At 50.0% G+C, this 19568-nt stretch overlaps 1 long non-coding RNA gene across 1 annotated transcript; it reads right to left on the bottom strand.

Moving 5' to 3' along the window:
- Positions 1–6793: 6793 nt before the first annotated feature.
- On the bottom strand, positions 6794–18340 carry LOC132695156 (uncharacterized). Its single transcript, XR_009617769.3, has 4 exons — positions 17813–18340; positions 9836–10039; positions 7447–7617; positions 6794–7069 (listed from the first exon to the last, which is right to left on the bottom strand). It is a non-coding gene; the product is annotated as an uncharacterized LOC132695156 (long non-coding RNA).
- Positions 18341–19568: the final 1228 nt, after the last annotated feature.

Below are 19568 nucleotides of genomic sequence, written 5' to 3'. Positions count from 1 at the left end.
TGAATTCAATCTTTTTTTAATGTTTTTAATGTTTATGTTTGAGAGAGAGACAGAGACAGAGCGTGAGCGGGGGAGGGGCAGAAAGAGAGGGAGACACAGAATCGGAAGCAGGTTCCAGGCTCTGAGCCGTCAGCACAGAGCCCGACGCGGGGCTGGAACCCACAAACCGTTGAGATCATGCATGGCCTGAGCTGAAGGTGGAAGCTCAACCGACTGAGCCACCCAGGCGCCCTCATACCTTAATTCTAAATAAAGCCCAAACACTCATTTGATCCAAAATGTTAGATGTCTCTGGTAAGCCTCCTGCCCAGTTTGTGCTCATTCTTCCCCCCCATCACCGTAGATCCCGGGTGGTTCAGACCATTGAACGTCCAACTCTTGATGTCAGCTCAGGTCACGATCTCAAGGTTCGGGAGTTCGAGCCCTGCATCAGGCTCTGCGCTAACAGCCCAGAGCCTGCTTCGGATTCTATTTTCCTCTCTCTCTGCCCCTCCCCTGCTTGCTCTCCATCTCTCTTAAAATAAATTAAAATAAACTTTAAAAAAAGCTATTTCAAGGACACCTGGGTGGCTCAGTTGGTTAAGCATCTGACTTCGGCTCAGGTCATGATCTCACAGTTCGTGGGCTCGAGCCTTGCATCAGGCTCTGTGCTGACAGCTGAGAGCCTAGAGCCTGCTTTGGATTCTGTGTCTCCCTCTCTCTCTGCCCCTCTCCCACTCTATCTCTCTCAAAAATGAATAAACATTAAAAAAAAAAAAGCTTTTTCAGAAGATGACACTGTTGAAGATCAGAGGAAAATAATTGGGGAAATACACAAACCTGCCGAAACTCGGTTCCCAATAACACAGCAGCGGCAACATCACCTACCCACCTGAGTTCCCTTTTTTCACCTTTACATGAATTAAAAGGACTTACCCCTCCTACAAAGGCACTGAATGCTCCAGAAAGAGCCACAAGCCTCTGAGTAGAGCTGCTGGGGGGAAATGAAAGTGAAACTTTTTAAGAGTGAGTTCTGTGCCTGCCAGTCAAATTTAAATAAATAATCAAGTGTTTTGACATATCACTTCTTTTTTTAATGTTTATTTATTTTTGAGAGAGAGACACAGAGCATGAGTGGAGGAGGGGCAGAGAGACAGGGAGACACAGAATCCCAAGCAGGCTCCAGGCTGTCAGCACAGAGCCTGACGTGGGGCTCGAACTCATGAACCGTGAGATCATGACCTGCGTCAAAGTCAGATGCTCAACCGACTGAGCCACCCAGGCGCCCCTTGACATATCACTTGTAAATTAAACGCAACACCTTTTAAACTCCGGAATCAGCTGGGTGCTCCCAGGTGGCTAGTTTAAACGTCTACAAACCCCAAACGTCCTTTCACACAGCCTGCTGCCTTTCCCCGCTTCCCATCTGCAAGCTGTCTGATGTTGATTTTCCTCCATGCCGTCAGAGTGCCCTCTTTTTCTTCAAGGTCAGTAGATGATTGAGCTGCCCTTGCGAATCACGCACTCGGTCCAGGCTGGCCCCTGCAGAGTGCATGCTGCCTCTTTCCAGGTGTAGGTGACAGGACTCGGTGACCGAGGCGGGAACGATGAGTTCGAATCCCTCCCTCGAGCATCTGCCTAGCCGTGGGCTGGGCCGCAGCTGTGAGTCTGCTCGGTCTCAGGTGCCCCTGCAAGTATTGAGCACGAGGCTTGTGCCCGCGTCCCCTGTGCAGTCCCCGGCGCTAAGAGGCGGCAGGAAGTGAAACCCCAATCCGGTTTTCTCCAAATGGCTCACTCCGGGGCACGCTGCTGCTTTTGTCCCAAGTCCTTGGATGGAACCTTTCTGAGCCATCGTTCCGTTTCAGGATTCTTCTTCATGCCATCCATCTCTGTGAACAGTCCCTGGGAGACATCCTTTCGGGACATCTCAGGAGCATATAAAACGCACCAGAGCCTGAAAGCCTGGCGCTCTTCTGGCATCTGCCACCGGCTGGGTGGCCTCGGCCAAGACGCCGCACTCCTCTGCGGTGAAAACACCTGTCCCCCGGATCCCTAACGTAGGTGTGCAGCACTCGGGGGCTAACGCATGGACAGACACCCTGGGCGCGTGGGACTCTGCCCCTGCCCCACGCTGCTGCGGCCTCTCCACCTCCCTCAGCTTCGGCTCGTACCGGTGGGGCCCATAAGGGCCAAGGTGGGGACTCGTTGGGACCACAAAGCACGTCTGCCTCCCGCCTCACCGCGGGGTGCACACCGCCAAGATAAGGCTCATCTGTGCTTAACGGTCAGTCAAGTTTTTACCATCTGGGAGCTCTTTTCTCATGAAGACGACAGGTGTCCCGGGCGGACCAACGCCACTAAGATGATGACGTTACTAGGCGCTGGGTGAACTCACCGGCGGCCGCCTTGTTAGGACACGGCAGCTCGGGAGCACGGAGTTCAGTGTCCGCACGCAACACCGTCATCCCGAAGGCTCGCGTTCACGGCGGTCCCGGGATGGGGAGAACGTCGGCGCAAAGCAGCCTCAGAACAGCGGCCACAGGACACATGCAGCGATAATTGTCAGCGTGCCCCCATCACCAACAGTGCTCGTCTCTACAAAAGGAACAGGAGGGCACGGCTCAGGTCATGACCTCACAGTTCGTGGGTTCGAGTCCCGCGGCGGGCTCTGTGCTGACAACTCGGAGCCTGGAGCCCGCTTCGGGTTCTGCGTCTCCCTCTCTCTCTGTCCCTCCCTTGCTCGTGCTCTGTCTCTCTGTCTCTCTCGGTCTCAAAAATGAGTAAACATTAAAAAAATGAACAGGAGGGTCATTACCTTGGTGAAATGTCCCTTTTGCATTCTGGACGCGTCCCTTCCCGGCTCAGTGGCCCACACTGGCTGCCCATCCTTCCATCCCATTCCTCCAAGTGCAATAAAAGGAGTGACAGGACGAGTCCAGCGCCCTTGGGGACAAGTCTCTGAACAGGCCGTAGGTTACAAGAAGGAATCCATCAGAGCTGCTCTGGGAGTTGTGAAGTCACTTAAACCCTGGGAGCCTCCACCTGTGATGTCTAAACTGGGGGACGTGGGACGTGTGCCTCTCGGAACCCGGGAGCCCAGAATGGCTCCCAGACAGACGTGGGAGGGGACAAGTTCACTTCCCGGCCGGCACTCAACACCCAGCGAGCCTTTTCTGCTTCAGTTCCTGGCTCGGTCCTGAGCGGTAACATCGTGTACAAAGGGACCAGAACAACTTGGGTGTTTGTGAGGCTCGGGGGGGGGCCGGTGGGTGGATGTCCCCTCATCAAGAGGCAGCAATCTTTGCAGGACAGTGGAGGAAGCGACGGTGACTCAGTTTTCCCGGGCTTGCACCCCACGGACCGCCCGCGACTCAGAACTCGGGCACCTGGGGTGAGGCAGTCGAGCGAGAGTCTGCACTTTCCCGCCCATCCTTTCTGTGCTGGGAAAATCTGTCAAGCCTGACACACTTCACCGGACTTAATCTCCTAGGCATGTGCACACAGAGGAGCTGCACCCTTAACCTGACAGACAGAGGCCCGGGCGAGACTCCCCGAAGAAATGTGAGGTGTGCCCTTGAAAAACTGGCTCGTCGGCCATGACTTATCCCGTGGGAGGCTGCGTGGGGTCCCAGCGTGCGGTGGGGCTGGGCACCGAGTCTGGGTCCTGCCTAGCACATCTGCTCCGGCCGGCTGTGGCCAAGCCACCCGACCTCTCTGAGCCTTTGGGACAATAGCTGTGTAAAAAGGACTGTGTCTTCTTCTCAAACCTTCATGGGGACAACAAAACAAAACAACAAAAAACCTAACGGGGATCATATAAAATACGTATTTGGCAAATACGGATTCCATTCTGTCCAAATGTAGGGAATTTACTTTTCTGGGGGTACAGAAAGGGATGGCCAGGGGACCGCCGTGGAGGACAGCGTCCGTCAGGTGCCACACTGTCGTAGATTCGGTGTTGTCAGGTGCAGAAGTGACAGGGACCGTGCTTTCGCCTTGCCGAGGACTATTGGCCAGAATAATTTATTCTCAGAATAATTATTTTTGGGGTAATTTTATATTAGCTTAAGTAGTATTCTCTAATGTTATTTTATCCCGCAGAGTTAATCCAATAAAGAAACTATGATCCTCATTTTCAAGACAGCTTATGACGTGCCTACGAATTCTCAGGCTTCAAGCTATCCGGCTGCCACACACACATGCCTTGGCTAAGTCCTGAGTGACAGGACGTTTGCTTCAAGTACTCCCCATTAAAAACAATAAAATCCGCAAACAAATGTAAAGGAGTATTGCGTAAGCTCTCCTAGGCTTAATAAGTAACGAATGCTTCTTAAACTATGTTGACATGGTAACATTTTACACAGCACCGTTCACAACATAAAAGCCTGGGTTTGCAAATTTCTCCTCATTTGAAATCTACCTACTGGTCGTGACCTCAATGGAAAGAAAAACAAACCTGTCAGCCCCAACCAGCAGGTCGCTGGGAAGGTTATATACAAGTCCAGGGATGAGCTCTCCAAATGTTTCCCAAGAACCAAGGCTGGAGCATGGTGTTACCTCGTAAGGAATTCGAGCTTAATTATTAGCATTAAAGAGAATTCTGAAGGCTGGTAACAATGACCCGTTCCCTTTTTTTCCCCAAAGTGCGAAAAACCATACACATCTGGCCTTCTAATGTTTTGGGGGGAGGGGTACGGATCAAAAGCTAGACTCCCAAGGATGTGCAAAAAGTTGTGGGTGTGTGTGTATGTCCTGTTTTCTAACTTTGGGGAATTCAGCAAATCAAAAGCAAAAATCCAAGGGGTGAAAGGCGTGCACAGCTGGAGCAGAAACCTTGCGCAGATCACCTTGGCTTGCAATCTTTTGTGCAGCCCATTTGGTCTTTAACAAATTAAATAATACTTAATACATATGAAGAACTTATTTTCTGCCTAGCCTTCCTTTCCGCAGTTGATGACGGTTTTATCTCAATTTACTTTGTTAGAAAGCCCCGAATGTGTAGTCCAGAAAGAAAACCAAAGGTCAGGGTCATAGGACTTTCTCTGCTTTCCCAAACATCCAGGAGAGAAGGTCAAGCTGAGCACAGGTAGGTCGGGTCTGGCGGAGCATCCCAGAGCAGGAGAAATGCCTTTCCAGTGTTTCACGTGCAGAGCAGGGGAATGCGGTGTTTTTACTATTTTGTTTTATTGTTTTCCAAGTCAAATCTAAATCAGGAGACAGAAACCAAGATGACTCGCGAGCTCTTGAAAAAAGGCAAGGCTCTTACAGAATCGCATGTTTTCGTGCAGCTTGTGCGGGGGGGGGGGGGAATGTGAGGAAGGATCCGTAATTTTTATTTGCAGACTTTCGGTTCTGCTCTAACTTGGTGGAAAACATTGGTTCCCTCTTTCATTTCCTGTGTCGAGGGCCCCACGAGAGAACAGCCTCTCGCATCTCTGCGTGCCCACCTCTGCCCTCCGTCCGGATGGAGGATTCTAATCTGTTCTGAGGAGCCCTCTCCAAGGTAGAGGTGAGCTTCGCACAGTGTAGCCCTTGCAGAGAGCGCCATGATCATCCATCCCCGTGCCCGCGCACGTAGCCCAGAACTTGGCACCAAATGCAGAAGTCATGGACGGGGGAAGATGCCATTTCAACTGTGCATGGAACTGTGGTTTTGAACCAGTGTAAAAATCAGAAGACTCAGGGGGAACTTGAAAGTCACCCAAGGCCTTTGGCTCAGAGATTAAAACTTGAGGCCAGAGCAATCATCGGCAGCCTTCAGTGTTCTCTGTAATGCTAATAATAATTTAGCCCCAATTCCTTAGTTAAGTGTGAAAGTGTTTCAGAAGAAAGGTGTCCTGGGCACAGAGGTGGCGGGTAGGAATCTTGCCGGCCTCCCCTGCCTGAGCTGGACACACTCCCTCGAGCCCTCGTCATGACTAGCCACGTCCCGTGGCCGTGCACATGTCAAAAGTGTGAGAGGACATTTGTGGCCACTCAGGGGCATTCTGAGAATTATCTAGAACATACTCGTTGTCTCGATTATGGATAAGGACCAGGAGAAAAAAAATCATGAAATGTTAGCTCTGTCATCTGGCCACAGAGCCTTGCCCTGCCTGATATTTGCATCTCAAAACCATGTCCAGGCTGCAGGGTGCATCCTGGGTCTGATGCCTGGGGAACGAGCCAGGGGAGGGCATGGGCCCCAGCACCCAGGGGACTGCGCAGCAACCCAGCGCCCGGACCTTCCCCACCTCGGATGGGTGGGGGTGCGATGCACACAGCATCTCAGCCCCAGAAAGAGTAGGGGCCCGGGGTGGGGGGCCGAAGGAGGAACAGGCTTGTATGGATCATACCCGCTTCCTTCCAAGTCTCACCGGGAGGTTCTTGATGTCTTTGAGGCAATGTCCATGTCTGTGCTGCTCCGAGCCTGGAAGCTGGCTGTGTCGGGACCTGGGCTTGGGTCCTGGCCCTGGGCAAGGCATTTTGACCTCGCTTTTCATCCGGAAATAGTCGTACTTCTCTCGTAAATGAACCTCGGTTGCGATAATATAAATACGTCACGGAGGCCCCAGTGAGCACGGTTTGCTGTTTTAAGCACACGACACGGGCTGCAGGAGGCCTGACCTGGTGCCAGGCCCGGGTGGGGACAGGGAAGGCCTCCTGGAATGGGACACCATTTTGTTGCCTAAGTTCTGAGAAGAGATTCTCGGGATGAGTTATTACTGTGCTTTTTAGAGTCTCCACTTACTGCTAAGGATGAGAAACCACGAGCTTCAGAAGTGACTGTGAGGTTTTCCCCTCATTCCAAAATCAAACACAAGATTCAGGGGTGCAGGGACCCACCGTGCTCTCCTGTGGAACCCCTCGAGGACCTCAAACCATCGTTAATTAAGATTGTGTCAGTAAGGCCTTAAAACACACAAGGAACTTTCTCTCTGTCCCTCCCAGTGGCTGTAACAAACACCACAGACCGGGCAGCTTATCAACCACAGACATTTATTCCCCACGGTTCTGGAGGCTGGATGTCCAAGTTCAAGGCACTTGTACATTTGGTGTGTGGTGAGACCCCGCTTCCGGGTCCCCAGATGTCTTCTCGCTGGGTCTTCACCTGCGGGAGGGGCGAGGGGCCTCCCCGGGGTCTCTTTCATAAGGACGCTGATCCCATCATGGGGGCCGCACCCTCACGACCGAATGACCTCCCACAGACCCCACCTGCTGGCACCGTCGCCTTGGGGGTCAGGCGTTCAACACACAGGGGACACAACCTTCCGAACTCACGCGACGGCCCCGGCCTGGCCGTGCAGGGTGCCGCTAGGATCCGTTTGCTCTCGGGCACCCTTCCTCCCACCTCCCCGCACAAAAGCAGCTGCTTAGCCGGAGGAATGTGCGTGGATGTGTGTAACACAGGTGTGGTGGGCAAGACTTGGCCGCGGCCCCACAGCAGTCCTGAGCGCCCAGAAAGAGCCCGTGCAGGGAGGCGTTTACCTGCGAGGTGGAAGGACGCAGCGGAGACCGGTCCTGAGAGGACGCCTGGCTGTTCCTGTGCCTGAAGGCCAGCGGCTTCTCTCTCTCCATCTCAGCGTTCTTACCCGTCACGCTTTCCAGATGATTCCGTTTGCTCAAAGGTTCAGAGACCACGTGGGACAGCACCGTTGGCTGAAATAAAGAAAACAAACAGCTTCAGTAAAGGCCGGGCACCAGTGTTTCTTTTCCGTCCTCCTGGGGTGCTGGCTCAAAACCCGGCCTCCCCTCCGCATTTCTTGACTCCACTTCCCCCCGTGTGGGAGCTGATCTGCAGGGATAGAGAAGGAGTGAGGGGGTCGGGGGCCGGCGCTTCTGGTCAGACCCAGAGACAGAGCGGGCTGCCCGGCCAGGCCTGCCCCTGTGACAGCAGAAAAACGCAGGGATGTATCCCTTTCCTGCGTGCAATGGGGCTACCTCCGAGGGGACACGGGGACACGGGGCTCCGGGGCCCCTGAACGAGGACGCCTCGGATTTAGGTCCCTTTCAGCAAAACGATGTCCACCGGCCATGGGACAGACCCAGGCCCCCGGGAAGCACTTAACACTGGAAGACATTCCCTGTTTTCAGAGTGTATGTGACATTCTTTAATTCTCCACTCTTTGCTGGCGATGTCTGCTCGGCTGTAAGCAGGAACCTATGCAAGATGCTCCCTTACAAAACCTTGAGGTCGTAGCCGTCCTTCGTTATCTGCTTTTGAGTAAGCGGGACACTTTCTTCTCACACGTCCCTACTTCCCCAAACAGCACCAGCCCTTTATTATTATTGTTTTAAGTTTATTTGTGTATTTTAAAACAGACGGAGGGAGAGAGAGAGAGAGAGAGCACCGGCAGAGGAGGAACAGAGAGAGAGGGAGAAAAAGAATGCCAAACAGGTTCCACACTGTCAGCAGAGCCCGACGTGGGGCTCAAACCCACAAACCACGAGATCGTGACCTGAGCTGAAATCAAGAGTGGGACGCTTAACCGACTGAGCCACCCAGGTGCCTCAGTACTTTATTCTTTTCTTAATGTTTATTTATTTTGGGGCGCCTGGGTGGCTCGGTCTGTTAAGTGTCCGACTTCAGCTCAGGTCATGATCTCGAGGTTCATGGATTCTAGTCCCATATCGGGCTCTGTGCTGACAGCTCAGAGCCTGGAGTCTGCTTCTGATTCTGTGTCTTCCTCTCTCTCTGTTTCTTCCCCGCTTTCACTCTGTCTGTCTGTCTCCCTCTCAAAAAATAAATAAACATTAAAATAAATAAATAAATAAATAAATAAATAAACGTTTATTTATCATTAAGAGAGAGAGAGAGAGCGCACAGACCAGGGAAGGGCAGAGAGAGAGAGGGAGACACAGAATCGGAAGCAGGCTCCAGGCTCTGAGCTGTCAGCACAGAGCCCGATGTGGGGCTCAAACCCACAAACCACGAGATCATGACCTGAGCTGAAGTCAAGAGTCGGATGCTCCACTGACTGACCAGTCAGGTGCCCCCGGCATCACATTTTAAATCCAAAATGCCAGAAGCCTGAAGGACTGTTGTTACAGAAGGAAACGGTGGTTGTCCGGGAACTGCAGATCCCCTGAGTTGTTGGCAATGGCCATGGGTAGAAGGCCCTGCGGCTGTAGCCTAGGCCAGGGTTCCGTCCGTCCATTTGTCCTTGTGTCTGTCTGCCTATCTAAAGAGCAGGGCTTAGACATTATCCAGGTAAACAGAACCCGGGGAACTTCCATCACTAGGCTTTCCGAGGATCTTCAGGAGCTTAGCTGTACTGTTTAATTCGTGACCCTTCACGAAAGATATGTGTCCTTTCTGTTAAATTAGTGACCTCATCACACGGCTGTTGGTTTGGGGGCAACCCCAGGGGGAAGCTGTCCAAGGTCCTAAGGAAAATAAAACTTCACCCCACCCCTGAGTGTTTCCACAGTGATGACTACAGATGAGCGACCCCATTGTGTGTGTAGTGTGGATGTCTCCTTTCCACACACCAGACAGGGACCACCACCACCACCCCCACCCCCCACCCTCCGCATGTGAGAATTCAGACAGTGATGGTTGCCAACGGCCTGACTGAATCACCCAGCAGCCCGGGTGTCTGAGCTCACACAATGCTGTTGGGCAAATCTCAGTTGAGTCAGCCTCAGTGGGTCCCTCTCCAGACGGAAGGTGATGGGAAGGCTGGTGGTTCCTTTTCACCTGCAGGCAGGAAGGTAACATCTGACTCAACCGGCCAGGATGATTGGTTAGCTTCTGGGAGCGTCCTTGCATGAATCACAGACAAGAAAGCTTGGCGAGGCCATTTTTAAATTTCGAATTCTACGAGAAAATAAGACTGTTCATACAAGCGAGTGCCCTGTCCTCAGAAACACTCACGAAGGCACTTAGGTTTCATGGAGAATGTGGGTTAGTGGTTGTTGGCTGGCTCACAGGCCGTCCTTCCTGAAGATCTCAGTCTGCTCGATGTGAAGTGGGTTCTTCCCCAAGATGAAGGATAATTTTCAGACCCTCTCCTGCCCCTCCAGGTGGAGTTCTATCCACAGATGCCGCCTTCACTCACTTCGCGGCTGGGAACCAGGGCTAGAAAAAAATAACTCTAATCATGAATTTATTTGATTTTACTTCTTTATATTAACCAACTCCAAAGATCCTACTTTGACGTATTACTTTTGTTAGTCATTCTGAATTTAAATTTGTCTCCATGCAATAACTCAGGTACAATGCCCAAAACGGTAAAATAATAGCAAGTATTTATTCAGGGTTTATTGTGCACAAGACACTAAGATGACTGTTTTATACTGTTTCACACTCTGGGAAACTCTGAACTAGATGCTGTTTTTATCACACTGTTACGGACGGGGAAACTGAGGCTTAGAGAGGCTCTCACGGAGCTGGGACACTGACTGCATTGGTATGGTCTTTCTCTGCAAATCGGAAGGTCAGCTTTATATCACAGCATTGTCTTCCTCGTCATTTTTAAGGAAAAACAGGGGCACCTGAGTGGCTCAGTCGGTTGAGCGTCGGATTCTTGGTTTTGACTCAGGTCATGATCTCAAAGTTTGTGACTTTGAGCCCCGCATCAGGCTCTATGCTGGCAGTATGGAGGCTTCTTGGGATTCTCTCTCTCTCGCTCTCTCTCTCCCCTTGCCCTGTTCACGCTCTCTCTCTCTCTTTCTTTCTTTCAAAGTAAATAAACATTAATAGAAATTAAGGAAAAACAGCTTTTTAACTTAGTCAAGAAAATATTGCTTTATAAGATCTGACTTAACTCCAGAGCAGTGAGTGAGTTCATACAATGGTAAGATTCATTTAAGACCCTATGACTAGGGTTATAGATATGGATACAGATAGAGATAGAGATACATAGATATAGATAAACATTTCTTATATGCATGAAAGAATTCACGGATCACATACATAAATTTCATACCCCCTTCACTGTGAATAGTTTAGACTGTTTTCTATGGACACTTCAGCCCAGATAATTCTCTGTCGTGGGGGGCTACCCCGGGCACTGTTCAGGTTCAGACTCATCCCTGGCCCGGACTCACTAGATGCCAGTAGCACGCCACCCCCCGGGGTTGTGACAACCCGAATGTCTCCAGACGCTGTGCAGTGTCCCCCGGTGGGGGCAGCGAGACGGGCCCCCATCACCCCCCGCTGAGAACCACTGGTTTGAGCGGTGAGGACAGAGGCCCCATCTGAAACACAGAATGCGTTGGTGGCAAATATTCCGACAGTTGTTTGCACGGCAGGAGGAGACTGGACAGTCCTCTCTCCTTACATGCCACCGCCATGTAGCCCGAGCACACAGCTCACCCCAGAAAGTTTTCTTTCCTCTGCTCCGAGACTGTGCAAGAGAGTCTTCAACTGCCCACTAGGCTCTCAGGACTCTGCCCACGAAGGCTGTAGTCTTTCCCGGGATCTGATCATGTCGCGTGACCCTTTGCCCTAAGTCTTCTTCTTCTTCTTCTTCTCTCTTAAGGTTTTTATTCTTCTCTTAAAACAATACAAAACAACCCAAGAGCACCATTGTTGGCTTGCCCCTCACCCCTGGGCTGTTTTATGGGCTAACTTCTTCTCTCTTCAGAATACCTGGAAGAAAATCCTCACAAGAAATTGACTTTAAAACAGTTGGTTCTCTTGAGTCCTCGGAATGGTTTTTGTCATCCAGACCACCTGGTGGTGAGAACTTTCGCATAAATGACACAAGTACTGTCTAAAAGTACCTTCTGGAGCATCTCACAGGACCCTTGCATTGTGGCTGCAGGTAGATGGTCCTGCATCAGGGCCACTGGGTACCAGGTGCTGAGATGATGATGCCTGGCCCAGGAGCTGCCCCATCCTTTCCGAGGCCCAGGGTGGTGGACAGGATTTTCTCCAAGAAACTAGTCCCCCTTTCGCTACAATTTTGTCTTCACCTGCAGCCCTGGTTCCCATATAATATCGATACATGGGGACTTCTCTCCCGAGTCCTGCCTTAAAGTCAGTTTTCTGGGTCACTTTCTGCCTCTTTCCAGTTGCATGTATGTCTCAGACCACAGTGAGGTATTCTTGAGAAAACTGGTCAATTCAAACCCCTGAAACCGAAACTTAGCCTAAGAGCTCTGGTTCTTAAATTGTTGTTGTTCGTTGTATGGTTCAGAACGAGTTTCTATTCAGATCGAGGGTAAAAAGGTGAGATCAAATTCAAGAAGATGTAAGACTTATTTTTAAGAGATTTACATATTCTAAGATTTCTGAAATCTTTTACAAGGGAGACGAATCTTAAGGAAGACATTCTGTGTTATTTTTAACTGAGGTGAGAAACATTTCCTGATATTAGTTTCTTACAATGGAAAATAATTTTTTTACTGCTTATTTATTTTTGAGAGAGAGAGAGACAGAGACAGAGACTGAGTGTGAGCAGGGGAGGGACAGAGAGAGAGAGAGAGAGAGAGAGAGAGAGAGAATCTGAAGCAGGCTCCAGGCTCTGAGCTGTCAGCACAGAGCCTGATGCGAAGCTTGAACCCACGAGCTGTGAGATCGTGACCTGAGCCAAAGTCGGATGCTCAACCAACTGAGCCACCCAGGCGCCCCTGGAAAATACTATTTTTTTATGAAAAAGACTTATGTGAAGGAATTTAATGAAAAAAAGCATATTCTAAAATAACACCTAAAATTGTCTTACCCTGCACCAAATTTATTATTGATTAATAGAAATCAGGGAATAACGGGACTGGAATATACTACAATGGAGAAATTTTTCCTCGTACAAGAAAATCAATAGTTGTCAGTCGTCTTCCTCCACAATAGCTGATTGCTATTATCTTTTCAAGCTCTCCCACTCAAAACCATTTTAAATATTATACGACTCACAGTACTTATTTTCCTTAGTCCCCTACATGGTGTTAACTCAGTTAAATATGGTATTTGCAGTCCTAAAACAGACCTGATAAAGCACTTGGCCCCCAGCTTAGTTTCGATGTAAGACTCGTGCAGGGTTTTCTTATAAAATCGAGCAATGTGACATCACATTCTTTGCTCCAATATGGCCTGATAACACTGATTTGTGTCCCCAGTTTTCTCCGTGTGAATGAAAACCCACAGAAATGCTTGAAACAGCATTGGATTCCGTGAGCTTCTTATCTGAAAGCTTTGCAGCCTGGCTATTATGACTTATCTCAGATATCGAAAGGAACCCAGCTCCAGGAAGTAAACTTCAGCCGAGCAGCATAACAAACCAGGCCAGCCTGTGCCCCAGTCACCCTCTCCTTCCGGGTCAAGGTTCCCACAACACTGGATTCCAACCAGAGGCCTCAGTTTCACCCCTGGGTGGTGGGAGTTGGTCCCCGTGTGTGTGTGTGTGTGTGTGTGTGTGTGTGTGAGAGAGAGAGAGAGAGACAGAGAGAGAGAAAGAGAGAGAGAGAGAGAGAAGTATGTTTTCTTTATCAGAAACCATTGCCTCTATGGGATTGTGATTTCTATAGGTACCTGCAGCCTGAGCTAAGTTTGAGGCAGAGAAAATAACAGACGCACAGAAAGCTTTCTCTCTCATGTTTAGGGATAAAGACTTTGTCTAGCTGTGTCAATTCAACCACCCATGTTTTCTCTCTCTCTCTCTCTCTCTCTCTCTCTCTCTCTCTCTTTCTCTCCACCCATACCCTCCTTTTAATATCTTGCTACAAGGATTGGACATTCACTGTATGTTTACGTTAACTACTCTATTTCACGTAGCTGAGAATTTAAAGTATCTTAATAGGAATGTGAGTGAAGCAATCCACTCACAGCTTGAAAACTCCCTATTTAATTTTTCAATCCTAACACAGACAGACAGAAGGGGAGATAGGCGGTCAGATGTATTGATACAGAAGCATAATAATGTGACCAAAAATTAGCCCGAAAGAAGCCAAAGAAACAGTAGCAAAAATAGAAGAGAAACATTGAGCTTGAACTCCCCTTTTAGAACTACTTCTCCTGTATTAATCATACCAAGTTCTCAGCATACAGACATTAGTCAAATATTCCTTAAAAATTCAAGCCCAGGGGCACCTGAATGGTTCAGCCCGTTGAGCGTCCGACTTCGGCTCAGGCCATGATCTCGTGGTCCGTGAGTTCGAGCCCCACGCCGGGCTCTGTGCTGACAGCTCAGAGCCTGGAGCCTGCTTCGGATTCTGTGTCTCCCTCTCTGTCTGCCCCTTCCCTGCTTGTGCTCTGTCTCTCTCACAAAAATAAATTAACATTAAAAAAGAAGAAGGAGAAGAAGAAGAAGAAGAAGAGAGTCTGAAAAAAAAATTCAAGCGCAAACACACAAAGAAATTTTAGTTCCTTTGTTAAATATCAGCTATCAAAAAAGTACTTGGAGAGAGCTGTTTTCAGTCCTTGGACAAGGGCCAAACAATCTATGATTTGCACTGGGGACAAAGAAAGGCCAGTCTTTCTGTTTCCTTCCGCACCCTTCCATCGGTAGAGTCCCAAATGTCAAGACGGCTTGTGGCTGAGCCGGTCCCTTGGGGGGCCCCGACCCCATCTCGGGGCTGCCGGCTGGGCCGAGGGTCAGCTGTCAGCCCTAAGTGGGCCATTGGCTTTAATAGGCTCTCTGACGTCGCTGAGCCGCGGCGAAGAGGTGAGGTAACACAATTTTAGACTCAGTCTTAAGCCCAGAGGATGTGTCCAGTTGGCTACCACTTTATTTATATCCTTAAAACATCTTTACAAATCTAATTAATGGGAAATCAACTGTCACATCCGTCTTTTAGAAATCAAATCTCGGGTGTCTGGATTCAATTTAGTCGTGCGTTTCCTGATGGTTCAGGTTTTACTCGATGCGGCTCTCCGGCCGTCCACCGTGTTCCCCTGGCCCTGTCCACAAGCTCGGGAACAACTATTTTTAGAGCCAGGCGAGCCCCAGGGCGTCAGACGGTAAATTATTAGCTGTGACTTTAAAAATAGTCACGGAGCCACTTTGGGCACATTTCTTCCTCCATAGCGTGTGGCCTTGAACGAACATCCTACCTGATGGGCAGTCCAATCCCCGCAAATCGAAGGAAACCAACCAGAGACGCTCCCCACAGCTGCCGCGTCTGAGCCGGTCTGAGCCGTAAACTCCTCTCTGGGTCTTCCTGGGGCCTCACGGTGTTTAGCAAACAGACACTCTGGGCAGGGGAGGAGGCCGCATGCCTCTGACAGGTTCTTTATTCTGTAGGAACACACAGCGGCGGGCAGCCGGCCCGCCGTCAGCAAGGGCTCGCTCTGGACTGTTTTCTACATTGTACTCGTTGGTCCGTATTTGTTTCCATAAGGTGATGTCAGCTGAGGACAGAGCATTAGCTCCTGGAACCAGCCTGTGCATTCTGTATCTCGGCTAACACTTCTGCTGCCAGCTGTTGCCTCCTATCTTCCGTGAGTCGTCGACTGTCAAAATCGTATCGTTCAGGGGCACCGGGGCGGCTCTGTTGGTTGAGCGTCCGACTTCGGCTCAGGTCAGGATGTCGCGGTTCGTGGGTTCGAGCCCCGCATCGGGCTCTGTGCTGACAGCTCGGAGCCTGGAGCCTGCTTCCGATTCTGTGTCTCCCTCTCTGTCTGCCCCTCCCCTGCTCACGCTCTGTCATGCTCTCTCTCTCTCTCTCTCTCTCTCAATAATAAACAAACATTTTAAACAATTAAAAAATAATAACTTTTAAAAATGGGGAGGATTCCATAGTCACCATACCATCTCGTCTTCTCCCTTAAAAAAGAAAAGAGCGTTATTCCAGATTCCTCGTTTTACACCCAGGAAACTGAGGCCGGGAGCAGGGATGTGACCAGGAGCGCATTGTGGGGCATCTCATGGCGCCTGAGGCCTCCTGCCTCGCCAGCGATCCCCCGATCCCCCAGATGCGGCTGCGACACAGAAGCTGTCACTCATCAGAGTGTCCCTTCCAGAGGAATTGTTGGGGAAGGAAAGGAGAAGAGACAGTGCGCGAAAGGTGGGGAATTCAGATCGCCCATGATGGCGTGTCACATACTCCTGCAGGGTCACAAATCCTGTCTGCACTCACGCCCGAGGGAGAGGCCAGCATCCTACTCACTTCAGAAAAGGAAGAAAAGAGAGTATTAGTCAGAAGCTTCCATTTGGGTACGCTTTTTATTTTTTTCCGGGGGAGCGCTGGGGGGATGGGTAGAGGAAACCCTTTCATTCCAGATTTAAAAAAGGAAGGCGTCCCAGAAGTGACAGGTGAGAATATCGTCCACCACTGTTTGTTCAGCTTTCGCCAAGTTAGAGGTCAACCTCCAGTTGTCGATGGGGGAAAAGTCTAGTGAACAAAATATCCTTATCGTTAAATATTATCTTGCAAAAATATTTACTGGGGGGTAAACGTAGAACATTGTGCTGATAATGAGACGCACAAAATTCGAAACTGCGGCCAATCCCACGAAACAATACCCAGGAAGAGGCCTTGTTTCCATCAGCCCCGGTGGGCCCGAGCCGGTATTTAGGGGTATTTAGGAGTTTGCCTGCGGCTCTGGTCCTTGTCGTGAGCTTCCGGCTTCAGGGGCCACCATGCTTCTTGGCCAAATGGATTATTTTTTATTACTCTCCCAGGGTGAAGGTAAAAAAGCTTTTAGTTTACATAATAACCTAAGCGTCACTCCTGAAAATCAAACTGGGTTAAAGCCGTATTCCTGTTTGGGAGAACATTCTCACTCCCCCCATGTTTGTTCATCTCATTTCCTGAAAGCCTGGGTGTATCCCAGACCCTTCGCTCCCGGTGAGGAGGACAGTGAAAACAGACGCGTGCAGCAAGGATCAGGACAACTCGGGGTGGAGGATGAAGTAACCTCTGTGCGCCCCAGGAGCTCAGAAGCAGCAGTCTGGATGGATTCCCCGCTTGCACACCGCCCGCCCGAGCGTCGTATCCAGGGGCCTGGGGTCACCATCCCGCCTGGTGCTGTGGACGCATCCTGTGCTCAGTCCTTCGTGCCCAGATTGCTGCCGTGGCCTCCTGGCTGAGTCCGCGTCCCGGTTCGTTCCGCCCACCTGCACCTGCTGAGCCTCCCCAGACCCGCCCTCCTCCAGGGAAGCTGGTCTCCAGGACGCCCTCTCTGAAAGAGGACTTCAGCTGCCTCCACTTTGGCCACAGACTGTCTAGTTGGGGTCTTTCCAGCTGGTCCCTGGGCTCAGAAGGAAGATACTGTAGGCAAAGCAGCCCCTGATGGAACTAAAGTGCCCGCTCACGCGGCAAGGACTGTCCCCAGCCAGTAAGATCCCGCCCGTGACTGACCCCAAGACAGCCGTCTGCTTGACCTTCACTGTCCACCAGCAGGTGGCCACCCACCTTTGCCCCACATTTTCCGTATGTAAACCTGGAAGTGTGTGCAGTACCTTGGAGATAGTCAAAAATATTTAAACTCCTCTAGTTTACACAATGAAATGCAGAGGCATCGGGGGTTGCGGAGGAGGAGCCCTGGCTGCCAAGAAGTCGCCAATGGCACCTTCCGGGAAGACATGTTGTGCAAGGTGCGTTTGAGCCTTTGACAATGTGTTTGGACAGTGTAGTCTAGGTGGGTAGATAATAGAATGAGAAACAGAGGTTTAAAGCATCCATCGATGCAAATTTTACAGCCATTACTGAAGTTTAAAACGTATTTATTTTGAAGGCGGAGAAACTCAGGCTCACGTGGTTGAATGATTTCCCTAAACATCTAGGCAGCTGAGTTAGAAGCAGGACCCAAGCATCCAGGTCCCAACCAGGGCTGTGCCCCAAGCCCCCAGGCCTCTGCATTTTATCTTGTAAACTATAGATGTTTACATATTTTTGACTAGCTACAAGATACATACTTATTTTCATATCAGTGAAAAAAATAAAAGGAAAAAAACAGAAAACAACTCACCATGCGGTGTTAACCATATTCACAGATCCTACCAGGCTTTCCATTGTTTTCCCCCTTACCTGGTTTTACCACACAATCTTATTTTGCTTACTGTTTGGAACCTGACTCTTTCTTATAAAAGATCATGAATACCCTTTCAATTCAATGCGTCAGACTCTACAAGACCATGTATCCAAAATCCCTCGGAATTTCCTAAGGGATCAGAGCAATCAAGGTGCCTTTTGTTAGGTTAATGAAGTGACTTTCGGACCCCTTCAGAGGTTGGGGCTGGTTGCCAGGGGAACGGACCAGGTGATTGGAACTTTCAGTCCCACCCCCTCAGACCTCGGTGGAGGTTGAATCCATCACCAAGGTCGATGATGTAATCAAGCATGCCGAGGTAATGAGGCCTCCATAAAACACCAAAGGAAGGGCTTCGGAGAGCTTCCAGGTTGGTGAACACGTGGAGATTGGGGGCGAGACAGGTCCCCTGAAAAGGATGTGAGTTCCATGTGCTCTGGCCATACCTCATCCCACACGTTTCTTCCATCTGGCCCGTTCCCTAGCTGTATCCTTTCAGGATAAGCCGGCGATCTGGTAAGCGAAACGTTTCTTTGGGCTTGTGAGCCACTATCGAATTAAATGAACCCAAGGAGGGGGTCGTGGGAGCCTCCGGTCCACAGTCCCGTCGGTCAGAAGCACAGGTGACAACCTGGACCTTTGACCAGCGTCTGAAGTGTGTGTGTCGGGCAGATAAATCTAGTGTATTTTATTTTCTTTTTTCTTTTTTCTTTTTAAAAAAAAATTTTTTTTTAACGTTTATTTATTTTTGAGACAGAGAGAGACAGAGCATGAACGGGGGAGGGTCAGAGAGAGGGAGACACAGAATCTGAAACAGGCTCCAGGCTCTAAGCTGTCAGCACAGAGCCCGACGCGGGGCTCGAACTCAGGACCGCGAGATCATGACCTGAGCCGAAGTCAGCCGCTTAACCGACTGAGCCACCCAGGCGCCCCTGTATTTTATAGTCTCTATGTTGATGGGTATTTATACTGTTTCCAACTTCATTATGCTTTCAAGGTAAACATTTCCCTCACAGTTTTATATTGGTGTTCCTTCCGCTTGTGAGTGAATTCCTGAGACGTGGGTACACGGCTGAGAGCGGTAGAGCTGTAATATTTATTTCATAGGCTGGTTTCCGAGTCTAACAGACTTTTAAGCAAAAGTCTGCTGTGGCACGCTTTTGAGTTTGATATTAAGGTCTTACTTCATTATATATTGTATATTATATAATATTATGTTATATAATATTTTAATACTTATGTATTCTTGTACGTTAGATGCGTGTCTTTTTGCCCAGTGTTCCCTCTGTTTCATGGGGACGGGACGAAAAGAAGCACCTTCTGAGGGTGGAAGGGGGTGGTCTTCTTTTCTGTCACGCCCATCACCTGTTTGAGAATGCAGCTAAAGTAAAAAGCAGGAAGAAAACCACAGGCCCAAAATGGAGTCACTCGTGCTAGCTCAAGTAACCAGACTGGGCCTTTCTGCCCACTCTAACTGCAGTTTCAACCTCCTCCAGGAATGTAGACCTAACTGGTCACCTGGGAACTTGGCCGTCTGTACCTTGAGGTACTCTGTCGTCGTCTGGGCCCTCACCATCCTCCCCAACCCCCACCAAAGGAGGATGAGGTCACTGGCACTGTAGACCTCCTGCCTCTCCCCCTCGCAGAAACCTTACTTTTCTTTGGCTAATAGTAACTTCTTGCCCCACCCTCTTTC

Source organism: Panthera onca, chromosome B4, assembly GCF_046562875.1.
Source record: "Panthera onca isolate mPanOnc1 chromosome B4, mPanOnc1 haplotype 2, whole genome shotgun sequence".
Taxonomy (NCBI): domain Eukaryota; kingdom Metazoa; phylum Chordata; class Mammalia; order Carnivora; family Felidae; genus Panthera; species Panthera onca.
Note: the sequence above shows the minus strand (reverse complement) of the source record. Positions and strands in the feature narration are given on the sequence as shown.